Below are 17,863 nucleotides of genomic sequence, written 5' to 3' on the forward strand. Positions count from 1 at the left end.
TAAGCAACTTGTTCTATTTCATTCTATGAATGCACTACAGTTTGTTTATTCACTCACTGGTTGATGGAAATTTGGATTGTTTCCAGTTTGAAGCTATGATGAATAAACCTATAGAAGACATTCATATACAGGTCTTTGCAGGAACATATGTCTTCATTCCTCTGGGTTAAATACTTAGGAGTGATGTTATTGCTGGATCATATGACAAACATGTGTATAACTTTATGAGGAACTGCCACACTGATTTCCATTAGCAATTTATGAGGGTTTCATCTGCTTGTAACCTTGTCAGCACTTGGTATTGTCATTCTTTTTAATTTTATCCATTTAGTAGGGGTGTAGTAGAGTCTCACCATGGCTTTAACTTGCCTTTCCCTAATAGCTAGTGGTGTAGAACGTCTTTCTATGTACATATTTGCCATCTGTACATCTTTGCTGGTCAAGTGTCTGTTCATATCATTTGCCCATGTTTCTAATGAGTGTCTTTACACATAAGTAATTTATATATTTAGATAAATGTACTTTCTCAGATATGTTTTGCAAATATGCATGGATACAATCTGACAACAGAAAAAGCTTGTATAGATTCAAAAACAACCATCTGATTTTAAAACACCATGTCAGTAATAAAAAAAAAAAAAACCTATTAGCTATTGCTAAAAACATAGTCAGTGATTTACATTGTTATTTAAGAAACTCTCCCAGACGTTAGGTCAAAGGATAAATACCTGAGCCCTGGGGGAAAAGAAGGTAAGAAACTTGGATTTCTAATTCCAAAATAGAAGAAAATATCCCTGAACTCAGAAAACATGTCACTTTTCAAATGGAAAGGACATGTGGAATATCTGAAAAAATAAATTACTTTCAAGGATAAAGGAAAAAATTTTCTAAGGGCACCCAGGTGGGGAAAACAACCAAACAAACAGATTACTTCTCTAAGGAAAAAGAAAAAAAGAAAACAGACTGGACTCTGATGTATCATGCACAACTCAATGCTAAAACAAACAAAAAGAGAGAAAGGGAAAGAGAAGGATAGTTTATAGTCATGTTTTTCAAACACTGACTTATTAGTCAGTCATGAAATTGATTTAGTACATTGTAACTAGCGTTTATTTCTAAGTCAAAGAGAACAGAATATTGATGTAAAAGAATACAGCATATATTAAAAGTAAGGAAATTTGGTGTGTATGTGTCCCCATGTGTATATGTCACTGGGTAATAAAATAAAATGCATCTCTTAGTTTGAATTGCATTTGAAAATGCTTGAGTAAGAGAACTACAGAATCTATCAACTATATACCAGTTTTGAAAAAAGTACTCATAAATACTAGTTGACTGAGTAGTGAGAAAAAATTAGGCTAAAAAATTACTAAGAAAATGTAGTAAGCATCTGTATCAGTCAAGGTATAAGATACCAAAGAACAAAAATTAATTTAGGTTAATTTAACTCAGGTAGATTCAAATAGAAAATGAATCAGTTGGAAGTATATTGGGTGCTGTATTAATGATTACTGTTGCATAACAAATCACTTCAAAACTTAGCGGTTTAAAACACTTATTATCTCATAGTTTCCATAGGGGCACAGCTGAGCTGAGTGCTCTGGCTCTGGGTTTCTCGCACGGCTGCCACTAAGGTTTTCAGCCAGGCCTGCAGTCGTTTTAAGGCTCAAGTATTAATTAAACAAACAAGCAGACTAAACCTTTAAGTATTTTAAGCGGGGGACACAATGGAGAATACTGGATGAATATTGGAAAATACTGGATGTCAGTTTACATGATGAATGTAGCTCAAGCCTTGTATTTCTATGAAGGATCCTCTGACTCTGAACAACAAAAACAAAAAAAAAACCAAAAAAACCAAACCTGAAACCATTAGAAGGAATAACTGTTTTATCCTACAAAGGGGAGAATTAATAAGTAATTATTTATCCTACAAAGAGGAGAATTAATAAGTAATTATGTATGCATAACTTTGAATTTTTGACTATGAAAAACTTCAAGCAATAAAAAAAGGAAAATAGTATTATTCATTCTCATGTATCATCATCCAACTTTAGTAATTATCTACAGTTTTGCTAATCTTGCCATCTTTGGAATACACTTCTTTCTGGCTAACATTTTAAAGCTTATTCTAAGAATATAAGTGATATATTGATGCTAACAAATAGTATTCAAAAATGATTTTTTTTTAATTAAGGCCATCATTAGATAAGTGTCTATTGAATATCTGCTATGTACCACATATGTAGGCAAATATACTATGACAAAAATTGGATATGCTCTTCCAATCTACATTAATGAGTATATACCAAATAACATAGCACAAAAATATACAAAATAAAATTTATGAGAAATTAAAGTAAAAATTAAAAAAAAAATCAGAGACATTAATCTGTTTTCTAAAGACCAAGTTAACAATATAATATACATTTTAAATGTATATTTATATATAATATACATATTATATATAATGTATATTTTAAATATACAATTTTAAAGCTTACTTAGTATATGTATTGAGCTTTTACCATACAGACCTATATTCTTTTCAAAAACCCATGAAACATTTTAAAAATGCTCTGAAGTAAATCTTAATAGATCTCAAATATTACAACTAGTAAAGGCACATTTTTTTATTGCAATGTGATATGTAAATACTTATGCAGCAAGAAAACATAAATAATAAATAAAAATCCACCTGTTAGCTAAAAATAAAATGTATGTAATTATTGACTCACAGAAAGCAAAAGCATCAATGACATTCTAATTAGGAAACAGGAGTGACATATAAACACAACAACACAAAATTTAAATTTTTTTTTTTTTCAACGTTTATTTATTTTTGGGACAGAGAGAGACAGAGCATGAACGGGCGAGGGGCAGAGAGAGAGGGAGACACAGAATCGGAAAGAGGCTCCAGGCTCTGAGCCGTCAGCCCAGAGCCCGACGCGGGGCTCGAACTCACGGACCGCGAGATCGTGACCTGGCTGAAGTCGGACGCTTAACCGACTGCGCCACCCAGGCGCCCCAACAACACAAAATTTAATGAGAATTGCACACAACTGCACTCAGAACAAAATGAATACCCTTAAATGCTTTTATTATTCAATAAGAATTCATGAAAACATGTGCTGGTTACCTACTGATTGCCTCATCTCCAAGTTTATCCTGTGAAAATGGACCTGAGCCCTTTAAATATTATTTGCTAGCTGGCACTGAAACTGTATCAGTGGAGAGCTGGAAAGACTTTGCAGAAAGAAAAGGATTTGCTTCCTGGTTCTGGTGTCTTGTTAGGCAGCCTCCTGTAGCGTAAAGGGTGGTTTTCTTTAGGACCAGACTCCAGCACTTACAGCTTCTTGAGGATTCAGCTTCTGAGGATTCAGCTTCCAGAGGTCAGCAGCTCCCCAACCCACACCTCATGCATCCTCCCTCGTAAGTTTTGTGCCTACTAGGTCTTCTGCTTCCTGCAGTGCTGTTAGCTTCTCCAGCACTAGGCTCCTGCGAGACTCTCAGCCCCTCCAAATGCTTAGCTCCTGCAATGTACAATCTGTAACAGCTCCTCTTGGCCGGAAGTTTGCCTTACCACCTCCCTTGGGTAGTTTTGTAGCAAAATGCCTCCAGGAAGACACCTCCCTATGAATAGTTTTTTCTGGCACCCTAGAGGGCAGGTTTCCAGCAAGTTTCACGAGCACAGGAGTGCAAAGACTTCTCTGCCATGCCGGGAGCCAGGCAGTACCCTTTTCAAGAAGATCTGGATCTTAGCACCACCACCACTCTGGGCCGTCAGTGTCCCAGAAGAAAACATGGGTAATCATGTTTTATATTTTTATAATCATAGAATGGGATAGGCCTTTCCAAGTTTGACATAAAAGAAAATACCAAAACATTTTATTTAGATTTTTATAGCAATGGACTGGCAAAGCATATAATCAGCAAAGGGCTATTTTTTCTAGATATGCCAGGAGCTCAAATTCAGTAAGGAAATGATCAGCCACCCAACATAAAAATAATGAAATATATATATATATATATATATCTCATAAAAAATCATGAATGCATACACATGTTAGAGTTGGAGCCAGGAAATCTTTTTTTGCTTATTCAAATTCTATTTATCATGTCCTCCAAAAAACTTTCCAGTCTTCCAAGAGAACTTCTTTGGCATCCCTTTTATTCAATATTAAATCCTTTTTATTCATCTGGAAATACTAAGAATTTCTTTGAACAAATTATATATGTATATATGTATATATGAAACAGTTAATATTAACCGAGGTGAAACTAGCATTTTCTCCGCGCGGTCAAAGGGTTACCTGCATCAAAATCACCTGGATACTTTATAAAATGCAAATTCATGGGTCCTGCTGCAGACTGCAGAATGAGAATCTCCAGAGGACTCAGGTGGCCCAGGCAGGAGCCGATCTTAAGTGCGCTGAAAATTCTTCTCAGTTGCACTTAACTTTGAGAATCCTGCCCCTGTAAATCAATAATAAAATGTCCACCTTTGTTTTGTACAGAGCTTAGAGTATTTTTCACAAGTGCTCTCTAATTTCATGCTCACACCCAATTTGGGTGATTGTCACAGCCATTAGCCCCACTTAAAAATAAGAAAATAAAATTCAGGGAGATGTAGGACTTGCTCAGACTCCCCTAGAGAATGGTGGAGCTCAGATTTGATTGTCTTTTTACAACTACCAACTCCAGCTTCATCCCACTTACATAAACCTCCTAAAATTCACGTTTCTTCATGTCTGTAGAACAAACTCATGGTAGTTCAAACAAGTTGATGATTACGGGCAGAAATAGCAGACACAAAGGACGAAAAGCACCTCGGGAACTCATGGCTCTCTGATGTGGAAACTGAGAGCCAGAGAGGTGCAGGATCAGAAGGCAGGGTTAGGAACACACCGCTATAATAGGAGACAGCAGCAGGAGTTAGAGGCACCTTGAGAAGATGATAGCCAACTTATAAAGTAAAGGAGGTACTGGCTGAAACACTCAACCTCAGCTGAGCTCAAGTTCGGATGGGATTCAAGAACAGCTGGGCCAAAGACACTCAGCGTCAGAAGCAACAGCAGCAGTAAGAACAGCAGCAAGGACCCTAGGCCAGGGGCAAGGAACCAGCAGGTCACCCAGAGCCTCTGCCTCTATGGATTCCTCAGTCTGAGCGACCAGCGTTTTCTACAGCCCCTTTCTACCTAGATGTTTGAGAATCTCTATCACGGCAGAACTAGCTTTCTTGATGCACAGCCAGGCCTGGGAGCCCCAGTGCACAGACCCCAGTAGGGATTCTAGTAGCCTCAGCCCAAGACTTTTATCTGATCTCTATGTCAGGGACTTTATGCCACTGTCTGAATGTTTCCTGGCTTCACTGTCTACCCTTCACCCACAAACCCCTTTAGTGACTCTCTATGAACCTTTTCTCCCTGCCCCCATAACACTGCAGCCCTCAGGTGAAGCAGGCTGTTTATGGGAATATCCCAGTGCTGGGACATTTCTGAATCGCTGGGAAGAGTCTGTCCACTGAAATGACCTGCTGATCCCCTAAGGAAACCCTTAGAAAAACCTCTATAACAACTATTTGTTGGTGAGTCTTATTCTTTTTTTTTTTTAATTTTTTTTTTTCAACGTTTATTTATTTTTGGGACAGAGAGAGACAGAGCATGAACGGGGGAGGGGCAGAGAGAGGGAGACACAGAATCAGAAACAGGCTCCAGGCTCTGAGCCATCAGCCCAGAGCCTGACGCGGGGCTCGAACTCACGGACCGCGAGATCGTGACCTGGCTGAAGTCGGACGCTTAACCGACTGCGCCACCCAGGCGCCCCTGGTGAGTCTTATTCTAAAGATGCCTTTTTGTTTTTTTTTTTTCCATTTTCATTGCTATGTAGAATTTTGTAGTGGGACTATACCACCTTTTTACATCCATTCCTCTGCTGGTAGATACTTGGGCAGTTTCCAATTTGGGGATATTACAAATACTGCTGCTGTATTAATGAACTTCTCTTGGATAGTCAGGAGTGGAATTGCTGTATATTCTAGCTTTAAATGATAATGCTAAGGAGTGATCTATACTGGATTAGCTAGTTTTCTCACTCACAGACAATATATGAGAGCTCTTATTGCTCAGGACCCTTACTGACATTTACTATATTGTGAGACCTCAACATTGTTGCCAATCTGGTGACTGCATAGTTGTCATTTTCATTTCCCTTGTGACTAAACAAAGAGAGTACTCTTCATATGACTTTGATTATTAGGAGCTACCTTTGTATAAAACATGTGTTGAAGTAGTTTGCCAGCTTCTCTAATTGATTGGAATATGTTCTTTACATATTATAGATACTAGTCCTTTGCCAGTTATGCAAGTCTCAAACATTTTCTTGCATTCTGTTGTTTTCTTTTGATTCTTTATGGTATCATTAAACTAATTAGTTTTTAAAAACATGTTTATAATGAAACTTTTACTCAAGAAATAAATTTTTTTTTATTTTAAGAGAATGAAATAAGTGATTATTTGGAGGAAAGAGACTAGAGAAAATTACACATTCAATATCATATTTTTCTGTAATGTTTGAATTTTCCAGTGATCATGTATACCTTCATTCAATTTACTGAGCACATAATATGTGCCAAAACTAATTTAAGTCCTAGAAATCCATTACTGAACAAAAGGGACAAAGACTCTTAGCCTAAGAACATACAAGGTAAGATTCAATATTGCTTTTATTTAAAAAATATACAAAACTCTTATTTAGTTTCTATCAGACTTTCATTTTGAGCTTCTATACGTCTATACATAAAAACAGCATGGCACAAAACTCAGAGTAAACATTTAAAAATACGAGCAAAACCTTTTTGTAAAGGGTTGCCGTTGATTTGTCATCAATTTCAGCAGCTAATTTTCCAGAAAGCAGGCTGAAATGTCAGATCCCAGACCTCTCTAACGGATACAAATCATGCAACTTAATATAAAGAAATTAATTTAAAAACGCCTTATTGTAATGAGCCATTTTAAATCAGAGAGGAAAGTAGTTTAAACATAAGTCAGATTCTAGACTGAATTTGTCCTAGTCGTTGATTTATACTTAAATATAATTAAATATATAAATATATTTAACAAATAAATATATTTAGTATATAAATATATTTAAATATAATGCAATACATAGAAAAATAAACCAATGAGTACAAAGATATGTGAGCAAGTATACTTCACTGCATTCAGGACCCACTCACTCCAGGCCTCTTCAACCCGCTCTTCATCCCCACCTCTGCCACAGTTAGCAGCCTCTTGTGTGTCCTTCAGGAGATGTTCAGTCGTGTGCAAACACACAGGGATTATGTATGCATTCTGTTTTAACTATTTGGTACTGCTGCAGTAAATTAATCAGGGGCTGCAGATTTCTGGGGTGGGGATGATGTGCTATAATCTAGATTGAAGACAAAGTAACAGCCTCTGCCAAGCTCAGAACTGGGCCAGGTGAAGCTGGAAGAACAGCGTCTTGACAAAGCCTTTGCAGTCCCAGACTGGCTGTCCGTGCTATTGCAAGTGACCTGAAATTGTCTGAATGCTGCCTGGAGGTGGAAGTGCCCTCTATGGATGCCCAGTTTGCACCCCTCCCACAGCCCAAGCTTCAGAGTGCACATTTATGCAGAGGGCTTCACTTCCTCTCCTTCTTCCCCTTAGAAACAAAATGAATGCCAACTGGTGGTTGCCAGAGGGGAGGGGGACAGGATGGAGAGGATGGGTGAAATAGATAAAGGGGATTAAGAGGTACAAACTTCCAGTTATAAAATAAATAAGTCACAGAGATGAAAAGCACAGCATAGGGCATATAGTCAATAATATTGTAATAACTTTTTTTTTTTTTTAATTTTTTTTCAACGTTTATTTATTTTTGGGACAGAGAGAGACAGAGCATGAACGGGGGAGGGGCAGAGAGAGAGGGAGACACAGAATCGGAAACAGGCTCCAGGCTCTGAGCCATCAGCCCAGAGCCTGACGCGGGGCTCAAACTCACAGACCGCGAGATCGTGACCTGGCTGAAGTCGGACGCTTAACCGACTGCGCCACCCAGGCGCCCCTGTAATAACTTTTTATGGTGACAGATGATAACTACACTTACCGTGGTAAGGATTTCATGGTGTATATACTTGTCGAATCACTACGCTTACACATGAAACTAATATAATATTTTATGTCAACTATACTTCAATTGAAATATAAAATAAAATACATGTTGATATGCCACCTGAACTTCCTCCCAGATTTCTAGATAGTTCCCTCTCCTCACCACACAGCACTACACTCCATGGGTGCATCCTGCTCCTGCACTATTAACCCCTTTTGCTGTCTGTCCTCCCCTTGTTTTAGGGTGATTTTCTTGTTCCTTTCCATTAGCTCCTGTGCTGCCCACCCCTGCACTTCAGGCTCCCTTGTAGGCTCACTAACCAGTGCCCTGGATAAGATATTTGAGATCTGTAAAGCTAGCAGCCTTGAGGGATCAAGTCAACACATGTGATATATATTTTATAAACATTTCTCTGCTCTGCACCACAAACGTCTCCCCAAAATTGGGTTACCAGATGTAACAAATAAATATTCAGAATGCCCAGTTAAACTTGAATTTCAGATAAATAATAATTTTTTAGTATCATATGCCTGATGCGATCTTTAATCTGTATTTAATCTTCCAACACTATTTCAAAACCCAGTTAAGCAGTTAAGTTAAACAGTCTTTCTAATCTGCATGCCCTAAAAGCCAAGTTCTAATCCCCCCTTCAATGACTGTGGCCAATGCACAGCAAAATGCCCCACCAATTTCAAAATTGGGCATTTTGAGTAGTCTTGAGCCAGCACAGGAAGCATTTCAAAGTGGTTGCTAGGTGGCAGATCTCAATTCTGGAAAGCATTTTTCAAATTCTATTAGTGCTGCTCGGTGAGAGTAGCTTGGTAATGAGCTCAAATGTGTTTAGTTTACCATTTTTCTTCCAATTTAAAATCTATGGCAAAACTGAGTTTAAAAACCACTTCTAAAAAGCTTTGCCTTTGAAATCCAATGCCAGAATGTCTAGGTAAACACAGAATTTAGTAATCATGGGCTTAATTTATTTCAGCTATTTTTTCCTGCTGAATTTTTGAGATAGTAAGACTGGATTTCTTCCAAACTAATCTGGGCAGGAGAAAACTTGAAAGTATCGGCTAGTTTTAAGTGTCCCCACATGATTCCTGATACAGTTTTACCTGAAAAGTGGCGTGTACCCAACGGATTTTGTTTTTTAATCTCAAGTTCTTTTGCAAACACCAAACTCTTCACACAAAAGGAACAGTGTGGCCTATCCAGATATCTCTTTGTTCAAATTACTTAGCAAACTTCATGAAACAAGAGCTGTGATTCTACATTCTGTGTTGATGATCCAGAGAAAGAGCAGGATCTAGGAAAGGACAGAAAAGAAGAGGAAATAGACACTGGGAACTTATCACCAAAGGAAATCAGTGATAGTGATGATGGCATTCTTACCCCAATTTCCCCAAAAAGGAGTAGAACTCTGCTTAGAGCATGTTCATCATATTTCACCATCAAGATTGTGCTTAGAGCAGACTCCAAATTACACCTGATAGAATTAAACCATACCTGCATTGTTGTTCAATAAAGGTTCTCTTTTACTACCCTACCTATTCCAGGCACTGAAGATGGGAACGAAGCAAAGAATCATGGAGATTTAGAGCTGGAGAGAACACTTTTTTCCTTATTGGTGCTTAGCTTTTGCAAAGAAATGATTTAAAGATTTATCAACAGGAAATTTGCTAATCAATTACATAATATTAGATGGAACCATATGAAATTGTCAGTATTTGCTTATGACTTACAAACATGACAATTTTATTTGATTCTACCTAAGGGTATGCAGACATTGAGAAGTATGTGGTAGTTCTAGAAGTAGTGGAATGATATGGCATGGAATGATATCCAAGGTAAATTATAAGGTATAGAATGTTGTTAAAGGATATTTTTGTGTGTGTGTGTTTGTATGTGTGTGTGTCTACCATATGTGCAGATATGTGTTTGTTTAATCTTTATTTTTGAGAGAAAGAGAGATAGAGAGAGAAGAGCAGAGAGAGAGGGAGACACAGAATCTGAAGTAGGCTCCAGGCCCTGAGCTGTCAGCACAGTGCCCGACGAAGGGCTCTAACCCACAAACTGTGAGATCATGACCTGGGCCGAAGTCAGACGCTTAACCCACTGAGCCACCCTTGCACCCTTAAATGTTTGTTTATATCCCACCATAAATTTGACAATTTATCAAATATAACAAACTGTTCACAGTGGATGCATCTAGAGGGCCAAGTAGGAAGCTTTTTACTTTGTATAATTTTTACCATATAAACATATTCAAATTTTAAAGAAAAAGAAAACAAAAAGCCAAACCACCAAGGAGAGTACTGTACTGAGAGGTGAAGAGTCTGTTCAAGTCATGCAGTGACCTTAAACTAGACCCCATGGAAGAAAGTGGCTGCCCAATTGCTTAGCTCATCCCTGCAATTCAAAGAATAAAACAATAGCTCCCGGGACCTGACCAGTTCTGAAAGTCACTCTCCACACTGCCTTTGTGGTTTACCTGGGATCCTAATCATAGACTGTGGTTGAATGTAGAGCTTCCTAATTGACCGTCACTGGAGGGTGAATATATTAAGAGTGATCATTCTCACTGCAGTCATGGATTAGTGGACTGGACACTGAATACAAGGACTAGGAAAAAGAGGCCCTTTCTCTCTTGAGTGAGTCTTTTTACTATTTCCTTGAGGCCCATCAAGAAGAGTCCTCAGAGCCATTTTCACCAAGTTCTAAACTTGATGAAACCCTTTTCTCATTATGATCTTTTTTTTAACCCTAGATTTAGAATAACAGAAATTTATTCTAATTAGTTGCTGTTCAAGATAAGGGGAAAGTTTTTGTACAATTATCTGTCCAGATCTCTCCCCAATCCCCACCCCACCTCCCTGTCTCCCTTTCCCCCAACCATTACACTGGCCACATTTAAATAACTCTAATCTACACCAGTGTTTTCCAAACTGTGCTGAGAAGGAGGGACAATTCATCTGACAATGAAGAAACTGTGGTCTTAGAGATGAAATGACTTGTCCTCATTCCCACAAGAAGAAAGTGGCAGGCACAGGCTGAAGCCCAGCTTCCTGACTTCCAGCCAAATGTCCCCAGCCTTGAAATAAAACTGCTTATTTCTCCTTTTCCCTCAAGTGACTGCCTTTTTTTCCTCCTTCGTTTTCCTGTCAAAATTCCCACACTAGCAGTTAAGCGCCTGTCCTGAGTTTTCACACTGGCTGCTTTCTGTACAAGCCCTGCAAGTTGGATTCCGTGCCCACCACACCTGAAAGTGCTAGTTGAAAGGGCACCACGTGAGCAGCAGGGTTGGCGTTAGATGCCCTCAAGGATCGCTCTTTTCTCATAGACTGTTAGCAGGCCCAGGCGGGGACTTTCTTTACCACTGTATCTATGGCTAGCCCAGGGCCTGGCACCAACCAGAAGCCAAAGAAGTATTAGTTCATGACCAGGACTGCTGATCGACTTCCATTTCCGAAACTTTCCCTTTGAGGGGCTCCTGGGTGGCTCAGTCGGTTGAACATGTGACTTCTGCTCAGGTCATGATCTCATGGTTCATGAGTTCAGGCCTGTGTTGGGCTCTGTGCTGACAGCTCAGAGCCTGGAGCCTGCTTTGGATTCTGTGTCTCCCTCTCTCTCTCTCTCTCTGCCCCTCCCCACTTCGTGCTCTCTCTCTCTCTCTCTCTCAAAAATAAACATTAAAAATAAGTAAACAAACAAACAAACAAAGGCATTTGAGTTTATCTTCCTCACTGGATGCTCCCTCGGAGGGGTGCTGACAACACTGACTCCATCTTGGGTGCTCCATCATTTCCGTGCCCATGCAATGACCTCCCTCAGGGCCACGTGTTCCAGGCCCCGTGGAAGCTCATGTGTGCCTTGACCAGCATGCAGGAAGGATTGTTCTGATCTTCCCTAAAGTAGCACACAGAAGACCCCACTTTGGGTAACTAGCAGAGATGACCGCACGCACAAGGCTCCAGTTGAGCTAACTGCTAGAGCCCTTCTGATGCACAGATGGTGCCCCTTTAGGTAACTACGCTTTGACCTCACCACCATGCCCCTTGCTCTGGAAAACCTGTGGATTAAAGTCTGAGTGGGGGTGGAGAATAGCTGCATAGCACGGTGGATGGTCTGTCCGTGTGATCCTTCTGTCAGTAAGTTACCCTGATAAAACTCTATGAATGGTATGGAGTGACTTGCTTTGTTTCCCAGTCTCAAAGTGCCTTCTCAGTCTGGAGGATACTTTACTGACCCTCTTCCACCTTCTCACAGCCCTTTGCTGTATGTGTCCTTTGCTCGGGACATTATCAGCCATCTGTTCATTACTGAAGAACTTGAGGAGATAGAGAAAGAACCAGTCTGACATTGAGGTGCTTCCATTTTGTTTGCGAAAAATAGGAATATGAATGAATAACAGAGTCACAAACAGTATGACAGTAGTGTGATAGTTATGAGCCAGATTGAGGCCAGACTGCACAGGTACTTAACCTCCCTGTGCTTTAGTTTCCTCGCTTATAACATGGAGACAATGGTAGTTTCTACTTCATAAGGTTATTGTGAAGATTAAGTTATTTAATACATTCGAAGCACTCCAAAGAGGGCCTGGTATATCGTGAGTGCTCAAAAAAATGTTTTAAAAAAGCCTAAGATAATATACAAATCAATATTATATGTGTTGTGGAAAGTCTCCCTTTGGGGCGCCTGCGTGGCTCAGTTGGCTCAGCATCCAACTTCGGCTCAGGTCATGATCTCATGGTTTGTGGGTTCAAGCCCGTGTTGGGCTCTGTGCTGACAACTTGCTCAGAGCCTGGAGACTGCTTTGGATTCTGTGTCTCCTTCTCTCTGCCCTTCCCTGCTTGTGCTCTGTCTCTCAAAAATAAATAAATGTAAAAAAAAAAGATTGAAAAAAAAAGAAAGTCTCCCTTTAAGAACATTTTCCCTAGTAAGAACCAATCTTCAAAACTTCCTTTGAGACTTTTCCTTGTCATTTTGGCTTTATCTTTTCATTGTACAGGGGATACTAGGCCTGTCCGGGATGGTTAAGGTACGAGAAAGAGAGAATTGAGGGGCCCCAGCTAACCGCCAGCACCAACCATCAAGCACGTGAGTGAGGCCATCTGGGTCCTTCAGATCCAGCCCATCCCACAGCTGGCTGCAGCAACAGAGGAGAGCTGGGGGGGCCAGCAGAGGAACCAAGCACCAGCCCACAGGATGGTGAGAAACCATAAATAACAACAGTGGCTTTTTAAGCCACTGATGGTAAGGTGGTTGGTTGCACAGCAAAGCATAATTGAAGTTTTGCTGTCCAGAGGTGGACATGCTAACATTTTAAATATTCCAAATCCACATGTGACGTATATACACGTAGCTATTTGCATGTTTAAAAATGCCAAGGAGGACATTCTGCATGATGTGTTTAAAACCAGCATTTTTAAACACGTTTGCAAAAGCATTTTTTCCTACTTAACATTTTGAATTTTTTATGAATAATTGTATATCTACACTATTTTTGGTAGTTGCATTGTAACCCTAATTTATTAATGACTCTCCTCCCAATAAACACTTAGTCTGCTTCTAATTTTTTGCCACAGTAAGAAATGCTTTGATGAACATCCTTGAACATACTTCTTTGCGTACCTCAAGGATAATTTCCTCAAGATTATATCCTGCATAGTGGAGTTCCTGCATCAAACATTTGCCTGTTTTCAAGGTTCTGAGTATGTATCATCTAATTGCTCTCCAGAGAGGCTGCACCAATTTACATTCTTACCATATATGACTTGAAACTCTCTTTTCCCTGCACTTTTGCTAACAGTGGGTTAAAAACGTTTTTTTTTGTTGTTGTTGTTGAGCTAGTGGATGAAGAACTATGATCTCATTACTTTTTTCATTTTATCTTTACTGTTGAGGCTGTATATATTTTCATGTATATTTGTGTCTTCTCTGAAACCTACATTCTCACTCTGCTCATTTTTCCATTGTTACCTTTTTCTTACTGATTTGCAAATGATATAGATATTAATGCTTTGTTCTTATATATTTATAAATATTTTTCTTTAATTTTTCTCTAAGATCACTCTCAGAGTTTATGGGCTTAGGTAGATTTTTTAAAAAATCTACCAACAAAGCTGTTTATTTCTATTTCTGAGACTGAATGTTGATAGATGTATTGTGTTAAAGGATACAGAAGCTTAAGTACTTCCAGAGAGTGTCAGATGCCATCCAGGTAAAATCCAGGTCCCTTAGTTTATGCCATATGCCACACTCGGTTCTCACCATATTTAGCCACATGAATCTCCTACAACTTCTAACTACAAACTCTCTGTTCTTGTAAGCTTAGTTTCTGGTATATGGAGCTTGTGGGCTCTGAAGTCTGACCATGACAGACCCAAGTTAGGATTCTTTTTTCTTTAAGTTTATTTATTTATTTATTTTGAGAGAGTGAGAAAGCACAAGTGGCGGGGGGTGGGGCAGAGAGAGAGGGAGAGGGAGAATCCCGAGGAGACTCCACACTGTCAGCACAGAGCCTGAGGAGGGGTTTGAACCCACAAACCGTGAGATCACGACCTGAGCCAAAGTCAATCGCTTAAACAACTGAGCCACCCAGGTGCCCCCTCAAGTTGGGATTCTTACTCAACCACTTCCCCAATAGTATGAGAAGAGCATTGTGACCCTCAGCACTTCATACTTAAGTAGAGACAGGATTAATGAGAGAGATTGAATTCTACGTAATAATGACAATGTGTGACACACAGTTGGCACTTAATATTTGTTTTCCAGCCATCCTTTCATGTTTTTGCTCATGCTGGGACATGTTTCTGGGATACCCTTCTTTTGTTCTCCACCTCGCAATAGTGTACCTATTCTTCCGGCCTAGTTCTATCTATGCTTCTTTACAAAGGTATTCAGGGAACAGGGAGCTTCCCATGCATCTAATTCAGGTTGGGTATCTCCTGCTATTTTTTAATGTTTTAGATATAGTTAGCTAACAAAGGACACTTAAATTAGCACAATTATTATACCAGGCATATAACTAGTGATCAATGCAAATTGATTTCGTACATATAACAGTAATTGGTATCTCAGCCTCTGGTATCTTGTACCATTGAATATTTTAATATCATCGGGGGTAAGGAGTGAAGGTGGTCAAGACATGCAAACTTGTACTTATAAGTAAATTCTGGGGGTATAAAGGACACCATGATGATTGCAGTTAATTATTATATATTTGGAAGTTGCTAGCAGCAAATTGAAAAAGTTCTCGTCACACACAAAAGTTATAACTGTGAGGTAATGCATGATAACTCACTTGTAAACATTTTGAAATATATACATATGTCAACCATTATGCTGTATACCTTAAACTAGTACAATGTTGTGTCAAATATAACTCAATAGAACTGGACAAATTAATTTTTAAAAATGGAAAAATAATATATATACCACTGGAACCTATCATTCCTCATTAGCTCAATGTATATATTTTTCCAATTCTAAGAAGCACTTTGGCCCCACATTTTAATGTCTCTGGAACTGGTACATGTCTTACTTCAGAAGTAAGCAATGGCCAGATGGCAGTCATGATATAGTTGGCATTGCCTCTTTATTTGTGAACATGGTCACAACTGCTCGAATTGTCATCATTTCACTGAGGTCTATGCAATTTAGTACTACACGTGTCAAAGTCATATGATAACAGATGCTATTGAAGGTGAGAGAAATTGCCAAATTAGGTGAAAGAAATTCCAAAGCAACAAGAGGCTGGTAAAAGCAATTCATGTATTATATACGACTATCATTAAGGCATGGAATTTAATTTGTCAGAAACTTTCTTGTGGCCATTAAAAGAGAAGCTGTAGAGGGGTACCGGGGGGGGGTGGGGCTCAGTTGGTTAAGCGTCCAACTCTTGATCTCGGCTCTGGTCATGATCTTCCGATTCCTGACATCGAGCCCCACGTTGGGTGCCACAATGACAGTGCAGAACCTGCTTGGGATTCTCCCTCTTCCTCTCTCTCTCCCCCGCTTCTGCTTGCTCTCTCTTTCTCAAAGGAAATGAATAAACATAAAAAAAAAAAAATTGCAGAGCTTGTAATGGCATCAAACAGGATGGCCCCAGCATCAAACTTGCAGAATGAGTGTTAGTGGCTAGGAAGCAAATTCCAGAGACAAGACTAGGAAATTCTTTTAAGAAATGCTGCCCTGTCATTAGTATTGTGTGCAAAAACATATATTGATGTTCTGTATGAAAAGGGATTCAGAATTATATTTAGTGTACAAAATTTTTAGAAATACTTTACTCAATTTAATTTGCTTATATTTCTTTTTTATATATGCATATTAGTATAAAAAAATCTATGTCCAAGTCTAAAAGTAGTCTTTAATAAGCAAAAACACGAAAATCCTAAATGATAACATGTTGTGTAGTTAAATTGGCAACTCTTTGTCCTTTCTTGGTGGTGCATACAATTGAAGCTCTCTTTGATTTGGAAATGATAAATTGGAGGCTAAAATAGGCAGTAAGTCTGTGAATTTCCAAACCTCCCCTATTGAAGGAACAGAGTTTGGTGTCTTCTGTTGCTGTTTTGGTGGGAATGAAGCTGTTGCCTGGAAATGAGATAGGAAAGCCCTGTGATTTCTTCACAATCCTCTGCTACACTTGTTTGCAGACACAACATAGGTTGAAGGTAAGCTTGCTTCTCATACCATGATTTTTAACTTGTTAACATAAGTCACAGATTGCATTCTGAATTAGGTAACACTTTATTTATCATCAGTTAAGCATTTTTAAATTATTATACTTTTCTAATATAAAAAGTAATATATGTTAGTATTGAACATATTCTGTATTAAAAAGTGGGTATTATGATTGTGTAATTAGCTGTATTTCTTCTTTAAGTCTCTTAATTTTTTTTTTTTTTTTACTACAACTAACAAACCTAAAATTTGTAGGGAACCACAAAAGACCCTGAATAGCCAAAGCAATCCTGAAAAAAGAAAAACAAAACTGGAGACATCACGATTCTGGGTTTCAAGCTACATTACAAAGCTATAGTCATCAAGACAGTATGGTACTGGCACAAAAACGGACACATAGATCAATAGAACAAAATAGAAAACCCAGAAGTGGACCCAGAACTACATGGCCAACTAATTTTTGACAAAGCAGGAAAAAATATCCGACGGAAAAAAAGATGGTCTCTTCAACAAGTGGTGCTGGGTAAACTAGATGGTGGCATGTAGAAGAATGAAACTGGACCACTTTCTTATACCATACACACAAATAAATTCAAAATGGATGAAAGACTTCAATGTGAGACAGGAAACCATCAAAATCCCAGAGGAGAAAACAGGCAACAACCTCTTTGACCTCAGCCACAGCAACTTCTTACTAGACACGTCGCCAAAGGCGAGGGAAATAAAAGCAAGCATGAGCTCCTGGGACTTCATCAAGATAAAAATCTTCTGCATGGTGAAGGAAACCAACAAAAAGATTAAAAGACAACCAGCAGAATGGGAGAAGATATTTGCAAACAACATACCTGATAAAGGGTTAGTATCCAAAATCTATAGAGAACTTATTAAACTCAACACGCAAAAAACAAATAACCCATTTAAGAAATGGGTAGGAGTGCCTGGTTAGTTCAGTAGGTTAAGCATCTGACTTTGGCTCAGGTCATGATTTCACAGTTCATAAGTCTGAACCCTCTGTGCTGTCAGCACAGAGTCTGCTTCAGATCCT

Source organism: Lynx canadensis, chromosome C2 (assembly GCF_007474595.2).
Source record: "Lynx canadensis isolate LIC74 chromosome C2, mLynCan4.pri.v2, whole genome shotgun sequence".
Taxonomy (NCBI): Eukaryota; Metazoa; Chordata; class Mammalia; order Carnivora; family Felidae; genus Lynx; species Lynx canadensis.